The 21466-nt window shown below is 49.1% G+C and overlaps 1 protein-coding gene across 1 annotated transcript in view; it reads left to right on the forward strand.

Annotated features, from left to right (window-relative positions):
- The window catches only part of CASKIN1 (CASK interacting protein 1), a 117897-nt gene that overhangs the window by 53678 nt on the left and 42753 nt on the right, over positions 1-21466 (forward strand). The window lies entirely within an intron of this gene.

A 21466-nucleotide genomic window follows, 5' to 3' on the forward strand; every position in this document is an offset into this window, starting at 1 on the left:
ACTTTCAGGGTGGCAGCATGAGAGACGGGTGGGTCTGGACCCTGGGGCAGGACACACACACACACACACACACACACACACACACACACACACGTCGCCTTGGCTGGCTCCTGGGGGAAGCGTGTCACTTCCAGGGCAGAGCCGTCGCAGCCTGCTTCTGCGCAAGGAAGCGCCCTCCCTGACAGCCACCGGGCTGGGATCTAGGCAAGTGTTTGCCCACAGCAGACGGCTTGTTTGCTGTCTCTGTCGGTGGCAGATGGTGGGCTGCCTCCTCCCTCTCACTCAGGCGCCGCTCAGGAGGGTGATGGCTCTGTGGAGAGATTGCCAAAGGAAGCGCCAGCTCTGGTGGAGCAACACTCCTCCCCGCCTCACGCCCGCCGGTTCTGCTTCCTTCCTTCCTTTCTCCGGGTTCCTACTCTGGGCCTTCAAAGTAGGCTACGGAGGCATGGGAATAAACAGGGGCCTGTGCAGCAGCAGCAGCAGCAGCGAGAGCCTGATGTGTTGGAGGCCCACACTGTAGGCGGATGTCGTCAGGCCACCGGTGGCCTGCTTTGCCTGCAGAAAGGTCCCAGGTTGGATCCCTCCCAGCATCTCCAGTTCAAAGGCACGCATGCAGCCAGTGCTGGGGGGAAACTAGGGTGACCATATGGAGAGGAGGACAGAGCTCCTGGGTCTTTAACAGTTGCGTTGAAAAGGGAATTTCAGCAGGTGTCATTTGTAGGCATGCAGCACCTGGTGAAATTTCCTCTTCATCACAACAGTTAAAGTTGCAGGAGCCCTGCGCTCTTGACCAGATACAAAATAGGGCAGGCCTCCTGCGGCTTTAACTGTTGTGATGAAGAGGAAATTTCACCAGGTGCTGCATGCCTACAAATGACACCTGCTGAAATTCCCTTTTTTACGCAACTGTTAAAGACGCAGGAGCCCCCTGTCCTCCTTTCCATATGGTCACCCTAGGAAAGCCCTCTCTCCTTGAGCCAATATCAGATAGGCAGACCTGCCAATATTGGGCTCTGTTGGCAAACAGTCTGACCAAGGAGATGTTGTCCACACGGGCGAGGGCCTTCTCTGCAGTGGCCCCACACCTTTGGAACAAACTCCCGTCGGAGGTCCGCCATGCACCATCCTTGCAGGTTTTTAAGAAGGCCTGAAATACGTTTTATTTTCCCTTGGCCTTCTCATGATATGCCTTGTTATTGCTGCTATTGCCATTGTTTTTTGATGATTTTATGGTTAGCTTTTATTGCTTTAACTGGTATTTTATTGTGTATTTTTTTTTTGCTTTAAATGTTTTAAACTGTTTTATGTGTTTTATTGTTGTAAGCCACCTTGTGAGGGCTTCTGCCCTGAAAGGCAGCCAAAAAATGTTTTAAATAAATAAAATTTAAAAACTATATGCGTGGTCCGCCTTGCTCCATCTTGGCCACTCTGTGTGCAGCAGCTCTCCACGTTCCCTTCCTCAAAGGGACATTTCCTCTGCAACTACCTGACATCCATAATTGAAGCTGGCACCCTTGCACCTCTCGTCTCAGCCGCTGGGCCACTGAGACGGCCCACAGTGTCCCTCTCGTGGTGCCCCCCACCCCACCCCCAATATGGGATTGTGGAGTCAGGTGGGAGGTAGCTTGTTCCAGGACCTGGGCTGGGCAGCTGAAGCTCTGCCTTGGCTCCCCCACCGTGGTCGCCTTGGTTCTATTCCCCCCGCAGCCCGAGCCCCTGTGCCTGTTCTTTCCGTCTACAGCTGCAAAGCTTCGGTTTGGGCACATTGCGCACTTCAGCCAGGTGCATGCTTGGCGTAACTGCACGCTGCCTTTCATCCACGGGCTGAAGCCTGGGAAGCCAGCCTGGTTAATAGCCGGTTTTGTTAACCACTTGAAAACGCAGCATGCTCTTGGTTGCATTCCTCTCAGCCTTTTGTGTCACCAATTATTCCAGGATACTAGAGAGGGAAAGGGGTGGGGAAGCAAAGGGCAGCGGAGAGGAGTTGCTTGTGCAAGAATGCAAGGGCAGTTTAATCAAAGGGTAAGTAGTGGCGAAGGGGTGCTGTAGTAGCTCGGAGGCAAGGGGATGCACGCATTTCTCTACCACCTGGGGAGGGCAACCTCTCTGGCCCATGGAGGCTTGGGCTCTCTCTCTGCAGGCCCTTTCCCCTCCCTTCCTCTCCCCAAGCTTCACCCCCATAGCCTGGAGACTACCAGAAGCTTTGGCAGGAGGCGTGGAATCTAGATGCCGGAGGCTCTGGGTGTTTCAATGCCCGGCATCTTTCTATGAAAGGTCTTCGGCTGGCATGGGAAGGTCTGAGTATTTTGGCAGCGCTGGGCTACTTGGGCCAGGGGTTTCACTGCCCCTTATAAGTTTGCATTTCTCCTTTTATTTGGTACAATTTATTCTGTAATGATTACCGTTTGGCATAGCCAATTCTGCCTTGACTAATCATAGAATCATAGAATAGCAGAGTTGGAAGGGGCCCACAAGGCCATTGAGTCCAACCCCCTGCTCAATGCAGGAATACACCCTAAAGCATCCCTGACAGATGGTTGTCCAGCTGCCTCTTGAAGGCCTCTAGTGTGGGAGAGCCCACAACCTCCCTAGGTAACTGATTCCATTGTTGTACTGCTCTAACAGTCAGGACGTTTTTCCTGATGTCCAGCTGGAATCTGGCTTCCTTTAACTTGAGCCCATTATTCCGTGTCCTGCACTCTGGGAGGATCGAGAAGAGATCCTGGCCCTCCTCTGTGTGACAACCATGGAGAGGAGCAGGGACCTCAAGCGCTCCTTTTCAACAGAAATCTTGTTCAGCAGTTGTCTGTGGCACGGATTTATGCACTCATCATCAAGCATATCTGCAGGACAAGATACTTTTATTTTAATCTTAAAATAGAGGGCAGGGCTCCTGCAGATTTAACTGTTGTGATGGCGAGGAAATTTTACCAGGTGCTGCATGCATACAAAGGACACATGCTGAAATTCCCTTTTCTATTCAGCTGTTAAAGGTACAGGAGCCCGGTCTTCCTTTCCATATGGTCACCCTTTATTAAAAGAAAGTAAGCTGAGCTTCTTAGCAAGTAGAATTCTGCAGCCAATACCAGATTCTGCAGCTTTCCTAAGCAAGTTTCGTTCTCACATTCATAGAGCCCTAACCCTGTATCAAGAGTTCAGTGAGCTTTCAGTTTTTTTGTTTTTTTTTATAAAACTTTGAAAGTTATAAAGTTATACTCTATAAATAATGCATCATATCTGATCTTGGCATCAGGTTGTTGATAATCATGTTTTGTGCTATATTATCTTGCAAGACTTTGTACAAGATATTTTGCAATTTTACCGTTTTTAAAATGGATAAAATTCCCTGTTCCAGGTTTCTCTCCCCCATCCGCCAAACCCTTTAAACTAAAAAAAGAAAAGGAAAAGGAAAAACAAGAAAACACGCATCTGAACTCCGCCATGGATATATTCATCAACATTATATATGTGTGCATTGATGCATTCCTGAATGAATTGGGACCAGGCTATCCAGAAGACCACATTGTCCCCATATGAGCCTGCCTGGATTTGAAGAACCTTAGGAGCGGCCCTTCTCTCTGCCCCTGCTACTGTCTGGGGCACATTTGGTGGGAACAGGAGAAGGGTCTTCCTGGTGGCTGCCCCAGGCTGTGGAACTCCCTGCCAAGGGAGGCCAGGCTAGCTTCATTTTTGTTGTCCTTCTGTTGGCAGGCAAAGACATGTTTATTCAGAGAGGTTTTACTCTGGTGAGAGTTTTTTAACTTGGATGTACACTTAATAAATAAATAAACATAAATAAATAAATGCTGATTGTGGCGAGCACATGCTAGAAATGGTCTCCTTGGCTGCTACGTCCTGTTCTGGCATTGAGGAGCTTGGAGGTGGGGGTTGGCAGAGGGCCTTCGTGGATGGTATTCACACCTCTCTGCATGGGGTTGTGCCTGAGCTGTCGCTTTGGGGAAGGAAAGCCCTAACTCGCGAGAGAGATTTACCTGACTATAAACGGCAGCTCGTGATTAGTGTGTGGAAGCTCCCAGGATGCGGAATGACAGGAACCTGCTTGGGCTGCAAGAGGCACAGATGCCCGAGGCTGTAATATCCTCATGTGATATGTTTGCATTTAGTCCTATTCCTTTGCTGTGGGTTCCTCCAATAGGTCTGATTCAAAATGCCCCAGTTGCAAGAAGGGAAACCGAGATTGAGGGCAGGGACTTCCTGATTTCTTCTTCAGTGTTCTCTAAGAATTTCAGAAGGGTTTCATTTGGTCCCCTGACAGTTGGGTGCCCCTAATATACAGGGCTGACCTAGATGTGGCATAGTTCACGTCTTTAGCCCTTGCGTGGCTGTTTTGTAAAATAACTAGCTGGCAGAGGGACTGTAGCATGGGGGGAGGGTTTTTGCCTTGCCACAGTCCCAATTCAAATCAAGGGGGAGGGGTGGCTGCCTGTTGGCACTCGTGGGCCTTTCCCATTCTGGTCACTCAGTATGAGCTGCTTTGCCCATCACGCTAAGCCAGAGCTTTCCAAACTGTGTGTCGCGACACGTTAGTGTGTCGGCTGCAGTGTGTAGGTGTGTCACGCGAACGTAACGAGCAACCTCTGAGTCTATGTGAAATAAGCAATACCAACTTGCATGCATTTTTATGTAGCAAAGGTGCCGATTAGTATGGTGCACTAGTATGTTCTCCTTCCGTCCTATCCATGTATGCACACCACAGTCGAGGGATCATACAGGTACTGCGCATGCGCAGTATGCATAATCGGGTCGAAACAGATGATTTTGCATCACTTCCGGTGACGCAGCTGCACCTGAAGCGACGCATTCGAGAAATTCCATGGGTCCAGTTTTTTGACAGAACACCGTCTCAACCGCCGCTCGATTGCAGCTCGATAAAATTGGTTCAATGTGAAAAGTCTTGGAAATGTATGTTATTATCTTGCAAATCATATATTTTTTAAAATATAAATGAAAGGTTTTCATGAGATATGTTGTGTCCCCATATATTTCGTTATTACAATTTATGTATGTGTCCGTATCTCTTATAAGGGGTTTGTTTAACCTCCGGTTTGCTTTTAAAACTGAATTACTGTGTCGCGAAATGATGCATGTCTAAAAAGTGTGTCACCAACATGAAAAGTTTAGAAAGCTCTGTGCTAAGCCATGGTAAGTTCTCACCATAGGTATTTGCAGGATGGCTTAGTGTTCTGTCCGAACCTGGTGCGGCTTTTCCATCATGGGTTGTTTTTCACAAACAATCCCCCCTGAGAACTCATGGGTTGTGGTAGGTGTTTAGGGTGGTGTGTTCTCAGGGTGTCGTGATGTCTGAACTCAGCAGAGTTGTTTAAAATGGTAAGAAAGCCGCATGGCAAGAGCGGCAAAAAACGCTGCTGGCCACTCCTCATGAATCTCGCTAATAATATCCCCTCTCTATTACAACTTGAAATGAGACTGGTTAGCTTTCTCCTCCATTTTGTCTCCTCCCTAGACAGTGACACCTCTTTTTTTCATCTTTGGGAGGATTTGCAGAAATTGAACTTTTTTTTTCTTTTTACATTTTGGGGAGATTTGCACAAATCTCCTAAACCAGAGGAGTTACTGTGCTTTAATGGATTTGCGCAAATCTCCCTGAAAGATTTTTTTAATTAAATTTGTGCAAATCTTCCTAAAGATGAAAAAAAAATCAATTTGTGTGAATCTCCCCATAGGTTGGGGTGACCATATGAAAAGGAGGACAGGGCTCCTGTATCTTTAAAAGTTGTACAGAAAAGGGAATTTCAGCAGGTGCCATTTGTATCTGGTCAAGAGGGCAGGGCTCCTGCAGCTTGAACTGTTGTGATGAAGAGGGAATTTCACCAGGTGCTGCATGCCTACAAAGGACACCTGCTTAAATTCCCTTTTCTATGCATTTGCTAAAGATGGAGGAGCCCGGTCCTCCTTTCCATATGGTCACCCTACCGCCAGAGAAAAACAAATTCTTCAAAAACATAAATGCTCCCATTAGTGGAGTATGCTGCTAGGGTTGTACTGCTAAAGCCCCCTGGGATTCATGCCAGGAGCAGGGGAGGGGAGAGGACTAAGGGGGAAGCCAGCCATGACAAGCTGCAGAGCACCGGATTGTCTGCCGGAAGAAACGTGGGTTAGCAAAGCAGCCAACCAACCCCTGGGTTGAATATTCTCAGGGCGGCTTATCGGGATGTGTAAACTGGCCCTGTGTAGCTCTGACATTGCAGGTACTCTTTAGTCAAGGGGAAAGAACCAGTTTTTGAAAGGTTTTTTGTCTGGCAAGGAGACTTCTGTGACTGTTGCTCCTCAGATGGGGTCGACATTCCTGCTGGGATGCCAGAATCTCCTCTGGGTCCATCTCTGGCTGGGTTCAGTCAATCAAAGAATTCAACGTGGCTTCTTCTCCCGCACGTGCCGTGCATGCGACCGTTTGCATAATTACTTGCGATGTCGCGTGGGCTGCTGTGTCGTCTGAACCCAGCGTGGTGTGTGGCGGGGATGGCTTCCTACCCACCCCACAAACCATGGCTTGTAGTTGGAGTCATGGTGTGAGTAAGAAGCCACTCCTGCTATGCACCTCCGCGCAGCGTCACAAATGGCGACAGTGGCTTCTCTCCCCCACTCCCCCCGCGCATGATCTCTGAGTTGCTCTTGGGAGCTAGCTTCTATGTGAGAGCCTGGGTGATGCTCTCATGAGATTAGGACTCGGGCCCTGGCAGTTTAGCCTATCCTATCCCACTGGGCTGTTTTGAGCATAAAATGGACACACATCATTTGGGGAATGCGCTGAATGAAAAATGTAATAAATAAGACCTCCTGCCATTCTCTCCCCCTCCATCTAATCCTGTACGTTCATGACCTGCTGTTCCGTGTGATGTTGCGTTGCCCTTCGGCTCCACCCTGCCCTGTGAAACCAGCTGTGCAGCCTCTCAGTGAGCCCACGACATATGCCAGCCAGCGCGTCGTGTTGTCGTCTTTGCTGATGACAATGCCACTTGAAACAAAGGCGGCAGCCGGGGGGGGGGGGAGCACATCTCGCCACGGAGCTGACATCCTCGATTTGGTTTTTTAAAAACCACTTTGGGTTTTAAATGCTGGATAATTAGTAGCTACTTGTAGGGAATTAAACCTACTGAATAATAATCTATTACTTGGTTGCTCATAGTCTGTTCTGTGCTTCTCCTTCTTCTTTGTTTTTTAAAAACCTGTTAGTTCCCCCTCCCCCCATCATTGTACACATTCATGTTTATTAGGCATCCCCGTGTTAGATTATGAGCCGACAATGCGCAATTGAGATGTGGCAGGTTTTAAAGGAGCGGTGAAAGGAGCTTTCTGATGTTCCTGGCTTGTTGTGTTTCAGCAGCAGGTCCGTCTGCCAATTCTCCAAGGCTGACAGTGAATAATCCCAGCACCTTGGACTGCTCACGGGGCCTATTTTTAGGCCTCATCTGTGGCAAATTGTTCCTGGTTTGGAGATGGCGATGTGCACGGTGATAAGGCGGGGAGTTTCCAACACTGGAGGGCTGGTGCATGGCTGAGAGGCAGTTGGCCTAGAGGCAGAGGTTCCACGGGAGCCATTCTTCTGTGTTGGGGGCTGGGGGGGGGCTGGGGGGTGCATCGGTAGGCTTAGCCATTTCCTCTCCTCTGATTTTGCTAGCTGGTAAGTGTGGCTATTGGGAACCCTAATACTGACCTCTCTGACTGGATTGCTGTAGAGCAAGCGTCCCCGACTTTTGGGACCTGTGGGCACATTTCGCAATCTGAGAAAGTGCTGTGGGCACCACCACAAAATGCCTGGTCAGTGGGTCGCCACTTCGTCATCTACCTGCCGTGTCTGTGTCTTACTCAGCCCCCCCCCAAAAAAGTTTCATGTCTATTGGACACTTTATTAAGGGGTTAAGCTTGGAAAAAAGGAGGCTAAGGGGAAACCTGACGGAGGTGTACAAAATTATGCCTGGTATGGAGGATGGGGATAGGGAGACATTTTCCTCCCTCTCAAAATACTAGAAAAAGGGGTCATATCCCATGAAGCTGATGGGTGGGAGATTCAGGACAGATAAAAGGAAGGACTTCACTACCACAAGATATAGTGATGGCCACCCATTTGGATGGTTTTAAAACCGGGTTGGATAAATTCCTGGAGGAGGCGGCTATCAATGGCTACTAGCCCTGAAGGCTATGTGCTACCTCCAAGTCTATATGACCAGTTGCTGGGGAACATGAATAGGAGGGTGCTTGTGGGTCTCTGGTCAGCAGCTGTTTGGCCAATGTGTGAACAGAGTGCTGGGCTACATGGACCCTCGGTCTGATCCAGCATCAGGGCTCTTCTGATGTTCTTATCTTTTGTAAACTGTCTATAGCTGGGAATAGAATAATAATAATAATGATGATGATGATGATGATGATGATGATGATGATGATGGTGTAATTCATCTAATTACCGGCAGTGCAGCTGATGCGTCTTTTAAACATACGTTTTGGCAATGTCCAATTGCTGCTTTTCGTGGGGAGGGCATCACACAGGATTTTTTCGTACTGGAACAGTCTTTAATATTCACTGATATACACTCTCTTTTAAATTATTTACCTGCTTCATTGAAATTAACAAAAGGTCAGTGTAAATGGATTCTCTGTGCCCTTTTGACAGCTAAAAGACTTATATTACAACACTGAAAGGGTAAACACCCACCTTCTATGTTGCAATGGACTGAGGACCTGACAGTGCTTTCAGCATTTGAATGTGTGGCATATAGATGCCATATGGAGAATTATTTGGCTATTTGGTCCACTTTCGTTGAAGCCTATGTAGCATTGCTAGAAAGTTGTGTGCATTTCATACAACTCTATGTAGGCATATTTAAAATACGGGGGGGGGGGGGGGAAACCATTCAGAGAAAACAATTGAGAGAAATGATGTGAAGGGCTATTGGTGCTGGTTCAGGGTTTGTGTTTTGTTGTGGTGGGAGGGGGGCTTTGGCAAGATGCACTCAGGGACGCCCCGTCCTTGAATGGATTCACCTCTTCTCCACGGTTGCCACTGCGCCCCCCCCCCCAAGAACTGGCTGTCCAGTGTGGTGACCGTGAGCACCAGTGTATCTGCAGAAACCTGTCTTGGTGCCCGCCAGGCTCGCTGTCCCTCTGGGAATTTCTTTTATGTGTTAAGATTTATTTATTTGTTTATTTATTTTAAATCAACCGGGAGCCTGGCTTGTTGCAGAGCAAAGGGATGCGCTCTTGCAGCATCTTTATTTGGCTTTCCGTGTTTCATAGCTCGTGAAGAGAAAGCTTTAGAGTGCTGAGGACTCTTTTTCTTTTTAGCTCTTGTTTTTGCAAAGCTGCATCGGACAAATTTTGTAAAACTAAAATATCATTTGCCAGATGTTGTCCTTAAACGAGGGCAATCATTATTGTCACAAACATTCGTGGTGTGGATTGTGAATGCTATCAAACTGCCCTATGAATTGGAGGGCTTACAACTCAACCATCTTTGTAACACCCCATTCTGTACTCACTGCCTCAACGTCCTGAGGCAAGTGACTGTCGATCCTGGACTTATGCAGAGCAGCTACTTAGTATAAGCCCTCTACCTTCATTACTCACTACTGTCTGGATGTTTGTACCAGGACAAACTGCAATTTCGGGCAAGCAGTTCTGTCTTCCATCTTGAGATGGCACATTGATCTGCACCTACCCTCTACCAGGGAGTCAGCTTGTTAATTGCCCATATGTGTGATGCACAGAGACCACGAAGAAGAAATGCAGGTTGCTTACCTGTAACCGCAGTTCTTTGAGTGGTCATCTGTGCAGTCACACAACCCACCCACCGTCCCCACTTTGGTGTCGATATCAATGTGCCGTTGATACCAGGTGGTTTCTCTCCTGGTTCAGAGGCCAGCAATTCGGTGTCAAGGAACTGAGGAGAAGGGCGAGGACCCAGAGTCAGTGGACGATGGGGGAGGGGTTCCCACCAAAAACGTTTGCCTCAGCTATAGAAGTTTCTGAAATGAGCTCCGCGCAGGCACAGAGCCCATATGTGTGAATGCACAGATGACCACTCAAAGAACTGCAGTTGCAGGTAAGCAACCTGCATTTCTTAGGGCCCCACCAGTTTAGGAAATTAGTGTTCTGTGACCAGCCATGCCTCCCTCGGCAGCCATTTTTGAATGGGCAGACCACACCCCCATGGTTGCCATTTTGTGAGAGTACCCATGACACACACTCAAAATTCTAAATGTGCCCTCTGGCCAAAAAAGATCAGGGACCTCTGTCCTAGAAGGAGTGGACAAAGGGTGTGGAAGCCAGGCCTACCCAGTGGAATTTTAGGATGTTTTTAGGATGCTTTATTGATGTGTACTATGTTTTTAATCAATTTTATGTATTTATGTTTATTGTTGTTCCCTGCCTCAATCCAAACGGAGAGGCGGGTAAGAAATATATTATTATTGCCTGCTCCCTTGGAGAGGGCAAATGAAAATGATTTTGAGAAGGAGGAGGAGGAGCAAAAGACTCCTGGGTCAGGCAGTGGGCCCACTACTGAAGCAGGGGCCTTAGCAGGAGTCCGATAATGCCGCCTCCTGAGGCTGGCCCTGAGGGCTATAGAAATGCTGACTTGTCAGAATTGAGGGCAGCCTTGCAAAGGGGGGGGGCATCTGGTTGTGCTTTTATACTGTATTTTGTATTTGTGTTTTTAACCAGATGGTTGTTTTATTATGGTTTAAATTTTTGTGAACCGCCCAGAGAGCTTCGGCTATTAATGTAATAAATAAATAAATAAATAAATAAAATCTAGCCCAGTGGCGGACCGGCCTTTTCTTCTCATGCAGAAAGTTCTGGCCCAGTCCCTGTCATCTCCAGCTAAAAAGGGATAGAATCATAGAGTTGGAAGGGACCGCAGAGATCATACAGTCCAACCCACTGCGCAAGGCAGGGATGCAGCTACAGCATCCCTGACAGGTGGTCGCCCAACCTCAGGTAGTAAGTGAGGGTGAATTCCCTTCTCTGCCTGAGAGCCTGAGAGCCACTGGGCTGGATGGCCCAATGGTCTGGCTTTGTCTAAGGCAGGTTCCCATGTTTCGGTGTAAGGGGTGGGCGTGGTAAGGTCTGCTCCTGAACTTATTCAAGATTAAAATGCAAAAAAAGAAAAGAAAAAAAGGCCGTGTATTTCAAGAGCGTTTGCGGCAATTGTTTCATAATCACCAGAGACGAGCATTTCTCCTCCATGTGGCCTGAAATGGGAGGGCGTAGCAAGTTCCCACTCTCTCTGTGGCCTGCTATTATTAATTATTATTTTCCCAGCTATCCTACTTCACAGACCTTTGGAGAGGTTAAAAGGAGCTACTTTGAGTTCCTTTGACTGGAGGAAGGGGTTGACTCAAATGGAACCCAAATAAATACCGTTGAATCCTTGCTTTTCCAAGTTTACAGCTTATCCTGGCACAAATGAAGCTGAGACCATGTGGGTTGGTGATTCCCAGGTCTGGGAATTGGCGTGTTTGCCTGCTCTGGATGGGGTTGCGCTCCCTCTGAAAGAGCAGGTCTGTAGTTTGGGGGTGCTCCTGCATCCATCTTTGTCACTGGAGGCCCAGGTAGCCCGGAGCGCCCACTATCAAGTTTGGCTGATCCACCAGCTACGCCCGTTCCTGGATAGGGATAGCCTAGCCGCTGTGATTCATGCACTGGTAACTGTATGATTAGACTACTACAATGTGCTCTATGTGGGGCTGCCCTCATGCGTGGTTCGGAAGCTGCAGCTAGTGCAGATTGCAGCAGCCGAGGTGCTCACTGGGACACCTAGCCAGTAGCCATGCTCGCATAACACCTGTGTTAAAAGAACCCCAATAGTGGACTCTTAGCTACCAAGCCACTTATAAGGTAATGTTATTATCCTATAAAGCCCTAAACAACTTGGAGGAGAGTACCTAGCAGATCCCCTTCCCTTATGTACACCCAGACGACATTTATCATCTTCAGGGGAGGTCTTGTCTGGCCATTCTGAAATGGACGGATGTCGCCATGCAGAACCTCGACGGTGGGCCTCATCTGTAGCGGGGGGCCCCCCTGCCTGGAAAACCCTCCCTCGTGCGGTTCGAGAGGCAGAAAATGTAACATCCCTTAAACGCCTCCTGGAAACACGTCTTTTCACACAGGCTTTCCCTGCAGTGTAATTTGCCTATGCGGCAGAGTCTTGCTATTTACTGTTTTTCTCTGTACAGCACCATGTACATTGATGGTGCTATATAAATAAATAATAATAATAATAATAATAATCTGATTTTATATAGCATTTTTAACTATTAACATTTTAAATTTATTTGGATACTTGTATTTTATGGTTTTAATAAATAATAATAAATAATAAATTGGGGTCCAAATGATCTTGCAGGGAGGAGGAGGTTGCTCTTTGGTGCAAGTGAGAGAGTCTTGGGGGTGGGGGCCGTCTCCCTGGATGGGCAGAGCAGACCCAGCATCCAGGATGGAGTTGGGGCAGAAGACAGGGGCCGCGTTCCCATTACTAGTCACCTTGGGGGGAAATGCTGCAGCCCCAGCTGTAACTACATCGCCCCGTTTTCAGCGATAGAATCCAAAGGGACGTCCTCCATTCTGGCAACGGATCTATTTCAGATGTTAGTCTGGGTGGTGGGGTAGGAAAGAGAGGTCAACATTCAGAGGGGGGCAGATACAGCAAAGGGCCCCCACGGTTTGGACACAGTCAGTGTTGAGTTGCAAGGAGCAGTTGTTATTTTGAGAACCTTACATTTATTTATATAATTTAATATGGCTGTAAATTATTGCTTTAGCTTTTTATATACCTTCCTGGATGGAGACGGTGCAGCAGCATCCGGGGTGTAGTTGGAAGCAGAAGGTGGTGGCGGGCCTGTAAGTTTCATCTCACCCTGAGAACTCTAGCAATGTTTTGAACACATGACAGTAACCCTCACCCTTCTTCCCATGCTATTTTATTTTGAAGTCAAAAGTGTTGTTGCCTTTGGCATGTAGAGCTAGCACATAGGCCTTGCCAGTGAGGAAATGGGAGGCGTAGGTGTTCCTGAGGATGATTACACATAGACTGAGTAGTGGGATGGGTCCACACACACGGCACACTTTCTGGGGGAACACCTTGTGCTGAATTCAGCGCTTATGCCTAACTAGAGCTGAGTGTGACTTCCAAATCAGCAAACCATGGTTTGCAATTGGCTGGCAAGCCAGAAACCAGGGTGTTAAGTGAATTTGCAAACCATGGTTTGGACTAACTATGGTTGCTATGAGGGCTGAATTGTCAATATGCTCTTTTAACTAATTTTATGTATTATATTGTGTTTGGTGTTGTTCCCCGCCTTGATCCAGAGGGAGAGGCAGGAAATAAATAAATAAATAAATATGTTGTTGTTGTAATAAATATGTTGTTGTTATTATTATTATTATTAGGCTGCAGCTTTGCCTCTGGAGGCTGCTGCATCAAAGGCTGCAGTGCTGAACGGGTGGAAAATGAAAGCAAAAAGCCCCTCGAAGGCTTGGTTGTGAAGCTCAAGGCAGGTCTTGGCTTCTGAACTCTGGTTAGTGCAAACCAAGGTGTGGCATCATGACTGGATGTCTCTCCTCGAATCCTGGCTTGAGGTTGCCAGAGTTCCCCACTTGCCCACCACATGAGACCCACAATGGGGAGGTTGGCTGGCTAATTGGCTTTCAGGAGTTCTTTGGGCTGAGAGGCCCCATCAGCTCTAGTCCCATTTTGCCCATAAGCGTGTGGTGGGGGTGGGGGAGGGGAGGAGAAGCTGCCTTTGGGAATGTCCAAACTACCTAACAGCAGTTGGCTACCAAAACCTTTGAGATTAGGGGAGGGGCTTCCAGAGCAAAGGCTGTTCCTTCTGGGCCACGGGACCCCTCGCTCTAGATCGGAGGAAGGCAACCTGTGTGTGCCCCTCCAGATGCTGTTGGACTCCCAACAGCCCCCGCCAGCATGGCCCCCACGGGCCACGGCTCAGCGGGTAGAGCACCTGTTTTCAGGCAGAAGGCCCAAACACAGTCCCCGGCATCTCCAGATTGGGCCAGGACAAGCCCCTGCCAGAAGCCCTGAAGAGCTGCAGCTGCCAGCAGTGTCAGCGCCACTGGGCTAGAGAGGTCAGTGGTCTGCCTCAACCTAGGGCAGTTTCCTAGGTTCCTGCGGGAGCAGGGGCCCTGGGATGATGGGAACTCTAGTCAAACAGCAGGTCGCCTACCCTGGGTTTAGATGTTGACTGCACCAAAGATTCCTGCTGCACGGGTGACCACAGCCCATGTGTGCACAGTAACCGGGAGCCTGCCTTCATGGTGCCACACTGCCTCTAAACCCCACGATTTTGCTGCTGCGGGGTGGCGGCGGGTAATCCCCATGAAGGAGGCAGTGTGGGCCTTCTGGCTCACCAGGTCCTCTTCTTGCCCAATCAGAGGTCACCTTCCTCCCGGGACTGTCCCCCAGCTCACTCCAGCAGGAAAAGTTGAGGGCAAGTCCCCGATTTTTTCAATGCAGAATTTTGTCTATTTGCCCCACAGGGGCTGTGAATTGGTGGCTGTTTATACAGCCCCTAGGTAGATGGTGGCAAAACTCAAGGGTGGTCCTTGGCCAGTGCCAGGCCTGGACCATTGCTGACCCAGACCTGGAGTGCAGTTTTGGTATGCTGGAGCCGCTCTCTCCAGAAGGGTCCACCCCACCCTGGTCCATTATGGCTCTGCCAGTAGCACAAAGAATGTTTGCAAGGGGAGCAGTTTGCTGTTGCGCTGCTTCTTCCGTCTGTGCTGATGGTTCTCCATTCAGCATTCTCCTTCCCACTGGTATGCAGAGGGAGCATTCTCCCTCCCCCCCCTCTCTCCCCCCCCCCTCTCTTCCTGCCAGCAGCTCATCCCTCCCCAGCTTGGAGTCTAACATTCAATCAGTGTTTAATGGGCACCTAGAATCTCTAATTAAGCGCCAGCCGGTCTTGGAAGAGCTTGGAACCAGCGATTTGAGCTTTGGCTCATGTCTGAGAGCTCAGCCTCTAAAGCAGGAATTGTGCAGAAGACCGAGATGCAAGTGGAAGACCAGCCGACCTGCTTCCTTTTCTCCGCACGTCCTCTGCTCTCAGCTGTTGGATGGTTTTGCTGGGCGTGACTGTAACTATGGCAATTCTGAAAACCTCTTTGGGCATTTTTGCTCTGCATGAGTTGCCCCTGGCCACCTTTAGCAACCTGTTGCAATCAGGTAGCAGTTGTGGTTGCTGCTGCTGCTGCTATTAGTCTCTCTTCATAGGGCTTTGTTTCCAGACCCCTGATCATCCTCCTCTGAAGCCCCTCTAGATTGTCTGCATCCTTCTTGAAGTGTAGTGCCCAGAACTAGATGCAATACTCAAGATGAGGCCTAACCAGGGCTGAAATAGAGGGGAACCAGCACCTCGCGCGATTTGGAAGCTAGACTTTGATGCACATTTACAAGATGGGGGATATTTGGCTCAGCAATATTACATGCGAGAAGGATCTTGGAATTGTTGCAGATCACAAGCCGAATATGAGCCAACAGTGTGATGCAGCTGCAGAAAAAGCAAATGCTCTTTTGGGCTGCATTAATAAAAGTATAGCTTCCAAATCACGTGAGGTACTGGTTCCCCTCTATTCAGCACTGGTTAGGCCTCATCTAGAGTATTGCGTCCAGTTCTGGGCTCCACAATTCAAGAAGGATGAAGACAAGCTGGAGCATGTTCAGAGGAGGGCAACCAGGATGATCAGGGGTCTGGAAACAAAGCCCTATGAAGAGAGACTGAAAGAACTGGGCATGTTTAGCCTGGAGAAGAGAAGATGGAGGGGAGACATGAGAGCACTCTTCAAATACTTAAAAGGTTGTCACACAGAGGAGGGCCAGGATCTCTTCTCGATTCTCCTAGAGTGCAGGACACGGAATAACGGGCTCAAGTTAAAGGAAGCCAGATTCCGGCTGGACATCAGGAAAAACTTCCTGACTGTTAGAGCAGTACGACAATGGATCCCATGACCTAGGGAGGTCGTGGGCTCTCCCACCCTAGAGGCCTTCAAGAGGCAGCTGGCCAGCCATCTGTCAGGGATGCTTTAGGGTGGATTCCTGCATTGAGCAGGGGGTTGGACTTGATGGCCTTGTAGGCCCCTTCCAACTCTACTCTTCCATGATCCTTCTCCTTCTCCTTCTGCCACCTCAGCCATGCAAGGGACCCTCTGAGGATGGAGCAGGAGAGCTCTGCATGTGGGGAGGAGATCATGGCAATGTTAGGAAGGTGGGGGGGGGACCACCAAGGAGGGGCAACACTGGTATGAGTAGCAACCCTGGAATTGTGCCCTTCCCCACAGCCATACTGGTTGGTTTGGGAGCAGCCGTTCCTCCCTTTTTGTTTGTGCCGGAGTGAAGAGGCGCAGTCGTTATTCAACGGAGGGATCCCTTTGCAGCTGGCCACTCCCCACCCCACCCCGAGGTGATGGGGCAGATTGAGCAATACTGCAAACCTCAGAATAACATCTCCTTGGCGGGAGGTCATCCCAACAGCCTCTTAATCGTGGGTGGGCCGAGGGGCTTGCCTAAAGCCAGGGTGTGACTTGTCTAAGCCCCAAAGGAGAGTTCCTGGCATCCTCGTGTGAACGGGGACTCTCCCCCCAACGGCAGCCCCAGCATTCAGGGGTAAGGGCAGCGCACCCTCCTCGGAGGCCCCCTCTCCTCCTTAGTATGGCTCGACACCTTCCGAGCATGGAAGGCCAAATACAGCCGGCTCTTCGGAGTGGGCATGGAGGCCTGTGCATGGCCCCGGGTGAGTCCGCAGATGAGCAGAGATTTGAACCCAAGGTCCCCCACCAGGGAGTCCAGGGGCGCCTTGCTGTGGATGAGCTCCTGGAGGCAGCGTTGCATTCAGGCTCTTTTGCAGCTCTGTCTCTTGGAGGGGAATAGACTGACCAGAGTGATGGCATCCAGGGAAATCGGTGTCTCGAGTTTCTTTCTTTCTTTCTTTCTTTCTTTCTTTCTTTCTTTCTTTCTTTCTTTCTTTCTTTCTTTCAAAAAAATATCAAATGCTGCCTTATATTCAATTGCACCACCGCCACCCCCCCCCAACGAAGGGAATGTTATGGCGTAGCAATTGATCCCCGATGTGGAAATCCTTCGCCTCCACACATTTTGGCAGTTTCCACAGGCAGGCTGCAGCCAGATGGACGCTTGGGGGGTGGCTCCCCTCCCCTCCCCTCCACTGCCCCACCCCTCCCCCTCTTCCTCCCCACTGCACCCTGTTTTGCTCTTCCTTCATGTCATCTGTTGACGAGATCAGTGATAAGATCAAATGAGGGCTTCTGTGCTGCTGGAAGTGGTGCATCCTGGGAGATGATGCTCTGGAGGCTGGAGTGTGCCACCACATCAGTGTTCAAGGGACCTCGCATGACCTGTGTTGCAGAGCAACCCTGCATCACCCTTCCGCTGGCAGAGCCAGCCCCGGAGCAGGGCAGCCTGTGCCGCGCATTGAAAGGAGGGGACTGGGATTCTGCAGCCTTGCATGCGTGATTCCAGTTGAGCGCTGTCGCATCAAATTTCCAACTCTGCTCCATACATGCTGCTCCTGCCGGTCTTCAGGGGATGGGGGAGCCTCTCCCACCTGGCCCCTCGCAACCCCTCTGGCTTCTTTTCACCAGGCAATGCCCATCTGTTTTCAAACCTAACTTCATAGTCCTAAGGGCCAGAAACTTGCTTTTTAAAATAGAATAGTGAAAATGATGCTGAATTCTGAGGCCAATCATAGGATTCAAGTTGAATTGCCCCTTTGCCCCCCCCATGGCCCACAGCAAACCCCCCTCCCCTCCATGCTCCAGCTCCTTTTCTTGTGCCCTCCCTGCTGAGTTCAGCTCCACTTGCCCCTTATCCTGGCATGAGGCTCAGTATGGGCAGCATTGGGGAGTAACTCACCCTGATATGCAGGGAAGCACCTGGTAAGCTTGCCTGGATTGCATCCCATCGTCCTGCAGAGGGGAGAGGAGGGTCTCGCAGGGGCCCGGAAGGAGGCAGGGCAGCAGGTACACATCTACCCACTACCCAGCAGGGTGTCAGACATGAGTGGCGCACCCAGTGGTTCCACCCTGTGGGTTCCCACGGGGGACGGGGGGACGACTTCTCTTCATTCTTGTGCTTTGCTGGCACAGCCTATTTTTCTCTTTCATTACAATTGGATATTTTGCGAGGACAACGGAAAGAATAAAAGCAAATTCAGCGTTGATGAGCGCGCCTCCTTCCCCGCAGTTGCTTCCCCGTTGATCTTGGCCCTTCCGCTTTTCCGCTTTTCCCTTCTCTGCAGCTCCTCAACTTGCCGGCCCTGTTCCTCTGATGATGCTTTCTCTGCCAGGGAGACGGATGGCCGTTCTCCACTCGTAACCCTGTTATCTGCGCTTTCTTCCTCCTGCTGCTCTCGGGAAAGTAGCAAATGTGAAATTTGATTGCACTCGTGCTTCCGCCCACTGTGGTGCAGAAGGAGCTCCTGATGCTGCTGGCAGGCGCACGCCAGTGGCGGAACAGTGGGTCCAGCGGCCCTGGTTGGCCACTGGATGGGTGGTCCTGATTACTTGGTAGCTTGTTCCATCCTTGTGCCTTTGGGGCAGAAGTGCAGGATCCCATGCAGACACTAGAGATGTAAAAATTCCTGAAATTTTGAAGCCATGGGAAAAAATCCGGTTCTCCTGGGTTTTCTCCAGGGGGGAAACGGAAATTTTCGGAAAAATTGAAATAATGCAATATTAGCCCTTTTTACAGATTGAAAGTCACTTTGTTATTTTAGGAACATAAAATGTAATTATGTCCAAGTTGGTTTGGCATAAAATTATTACATTTGGTATATTAAAAGTACAGTGCATTCAAACAATTATTACACATTGAATTTACTTTTTTTATGTTTTTTTGTTTTTTTGTAACAAATGGAGCTACAAGCTCCTGAACTGTTAGGAACACCTGAACTGTAAGGAACCTCTTTGGTTCTGCCAGGTTATGAGGAGCAGGCAATTTTTTAAAACAACAACAACAGAGGAAATCATCAACATTAGTAACACAGAGAATTATTTATGTCTCCACTAGTCCTCCACAGTGTCAAGCAGACATAAAGCCCCCATTCCCATAAAAAGAACTGAGAAAAATGGGGGGGACGGGACACCAAGATTCAATTAATATGCATGAAATTTAATCTGACTCATTTTCTGACCTATAGCTATAACTACATTAGTTTCAGTCTCTGCTTCCATGGCAGTGCTGCCCCCTAGAGGCAGAAATGCATCTTGCTCTTGCACTTGAGAGTTGTAGTCTCAGTTTGCAACCTAGGACTTGTTCGTCCTTGGTGCACAGACTTTGTAATAATCTGATATGGTACATAGTTTTTAGAAATCATTTGGACAAGTAAACATTTGAACACCTTGTCTTAAACATTTTATTCATCATGCTAAAATAAAACATCCCATAATAATTTTTTCATTTTTTCAATTTTTTGGAAAAAAAAACAAAGAAGGTTTCAGGGAAAATGGGAAAAAAGCCATTTTTTCCTGATTTTCCCCGTTTCCCCCCCAGTCCTTCACATCTCTACACACAACCCTCATAGTAACTGAGGGCATTAAAAGGGACACAGCTTTCTCTCCCTGGTGTGTGGGCAGGACTCTGCCCCAGTAGCTGCCAGGCTTCTGGTTCTTCAGGGGCTGGAGCAGAATTCACCACCCCACTGATATTGGAGCACCAGCCTCCACTTGTGCATGCTCATAAATGCACAGGCAGAACAGGTGGGAAGCAAGCAGGCACATGGAAAGAGCTGGCTTGAGGGGCACCCCCCCCGTCCCACCCCCTTCTGAAGCATTGGCTCTTGCAGCCTCTCCCCAGGCTGGCTCGATAAGCTCAGGCTCCCTTGGGCCAAATTCTGCAACAGAGATGGAAGCCCAAAGCTGTTTAGTTCCCCCTGATGTAGGGGTATGTGACTGCCCTAAGCCAGGCCAAGGATTGGATGGCAGGACCCAGGACCCTTAACCCCACACCGGGTACCCCAGTTCTTGGACAGAGTCGTCTGCCTTCTGACGTTTTCCAGGCACATCTTGGCGTGGTTGTTCAAAACAAGGATTCGTGTGAACTGTGGGAGGTTGTGACTAGGGCCACAGCTAGACCTAAGGTTTATCCTGGGATCATCCAGGGTTCGCCCCTGCCTGAGTACCGGATCCCCTGTGTGTCACCTAGATGAACAGGTTTGACCCCTGAACGATCCAGGGATAAACCTGAGGTCTAGCTATGGCCTAGGTTTTCTTTTTAGTGTGCATTTGGACACAAAATGTGCAATTGGGGGGAAATGTGCAGTTGGGAATCTGATAAAGTGCACTTGAAAAAAGTGGTGGAAAAATAAGACATGTTATGTGTTTTGTGTATGTGTTTATTAAGAACTTAGCAATAGACAAAGTCAGGGATAGCATGTAACACAAATTATATAAGGATGCAGGTGAAAGAGCCCTTAATGGTGTGACTGGTGTTGTTGGGTCCTGTGACAGTGTTGCCTGAATAGATGTGGGGGCAGAGTGGGCCCTTGGGTCTATTGCATGGTCTGGCCCCTCTGTCTGTATCTCTGTCCTGTGTCCTATTGCTGGTTAGCATCTGCTTCAGGTTGGGAGGTTGTCTGGAGGCCAGGACCGCTCTGCCTCCCAAGGCTTGTGAGGGAGAAGTGTCTGTGCTGATAATGGGTTGGAGTTCACTGATGATCCGTTGCAGTGGTTTCAGTTGGGGGCTGTAGGTGATCACCAGTGGTGTACTTCTCTTGTTCTGCCGTCCTTCCTGGGTATCCGTATGGCCCTGTCGATCTGTCTTTAAGTTCAAGGTGCTCCTAGTGTTGGTGATAATCTGTCCAGTCGTGAAAGAGAAATAATGTGTTTGGCTTGGGTGGGGCAGGGTGGGGTGGTCTGACAGGGCATTTGTGCAGTTGGAAAATTTGCTTTAAAAAAACCCCTGGTTGTGAGTGGTGTGGGATACACGAGATTCCTGGGGCTCACGGGGTATATATGAAGTAGATCCTGTGTCAGACAGCAAATGTGCTCTTCCAGTGTCTCCGGTGACCCAGGCTGCGATCCACTGGCTTTCACACTTCCTAAATGTTCCAACGTGGTGCTCAGCTCAGTAAATGTATCAAAATAATTTAGAAATGCTCATTTTGGGAGATAATATTTTAAAAATGCATACATGTGAATGTTCGTGTAGATTTTTTTTAAATTGCCAATTAATGGGAAGGTGGTATGAGAGAGAGAGATGAGTGAACATGTGCAGGAGTGACACCAGAAGTAGGCCGGTCCTCCCGAACCCCACCCAGATGCATGAAGTGTTTAAATTCCAAGTGGCTGGTGTGTTGGATTTGACATGTTTCTCCGGTTAAAGCCACAACATCAACTGTTAGATTCCCAAATCTTGGTGAAAGATCTGGAGGAGTCCTAACGTCTTGCCCTGTTTCAGCCA

Source organism: Elgaria multicarinata, chromosome 17, assembly GCF_023053635.1.
Source record: "Elgaria multicarinata webbii isolate HBS135686 ecotype San Diego chromosome 17, rElgMul1.1.pri, whole genome shotgun sequence".
NCBI classification, from domain to species: Eukaryota; Metazoa; Chordata; class Lepidosauria; order Squamata; family Anguidae; genus Elgaria; species Elgaria multicarinata.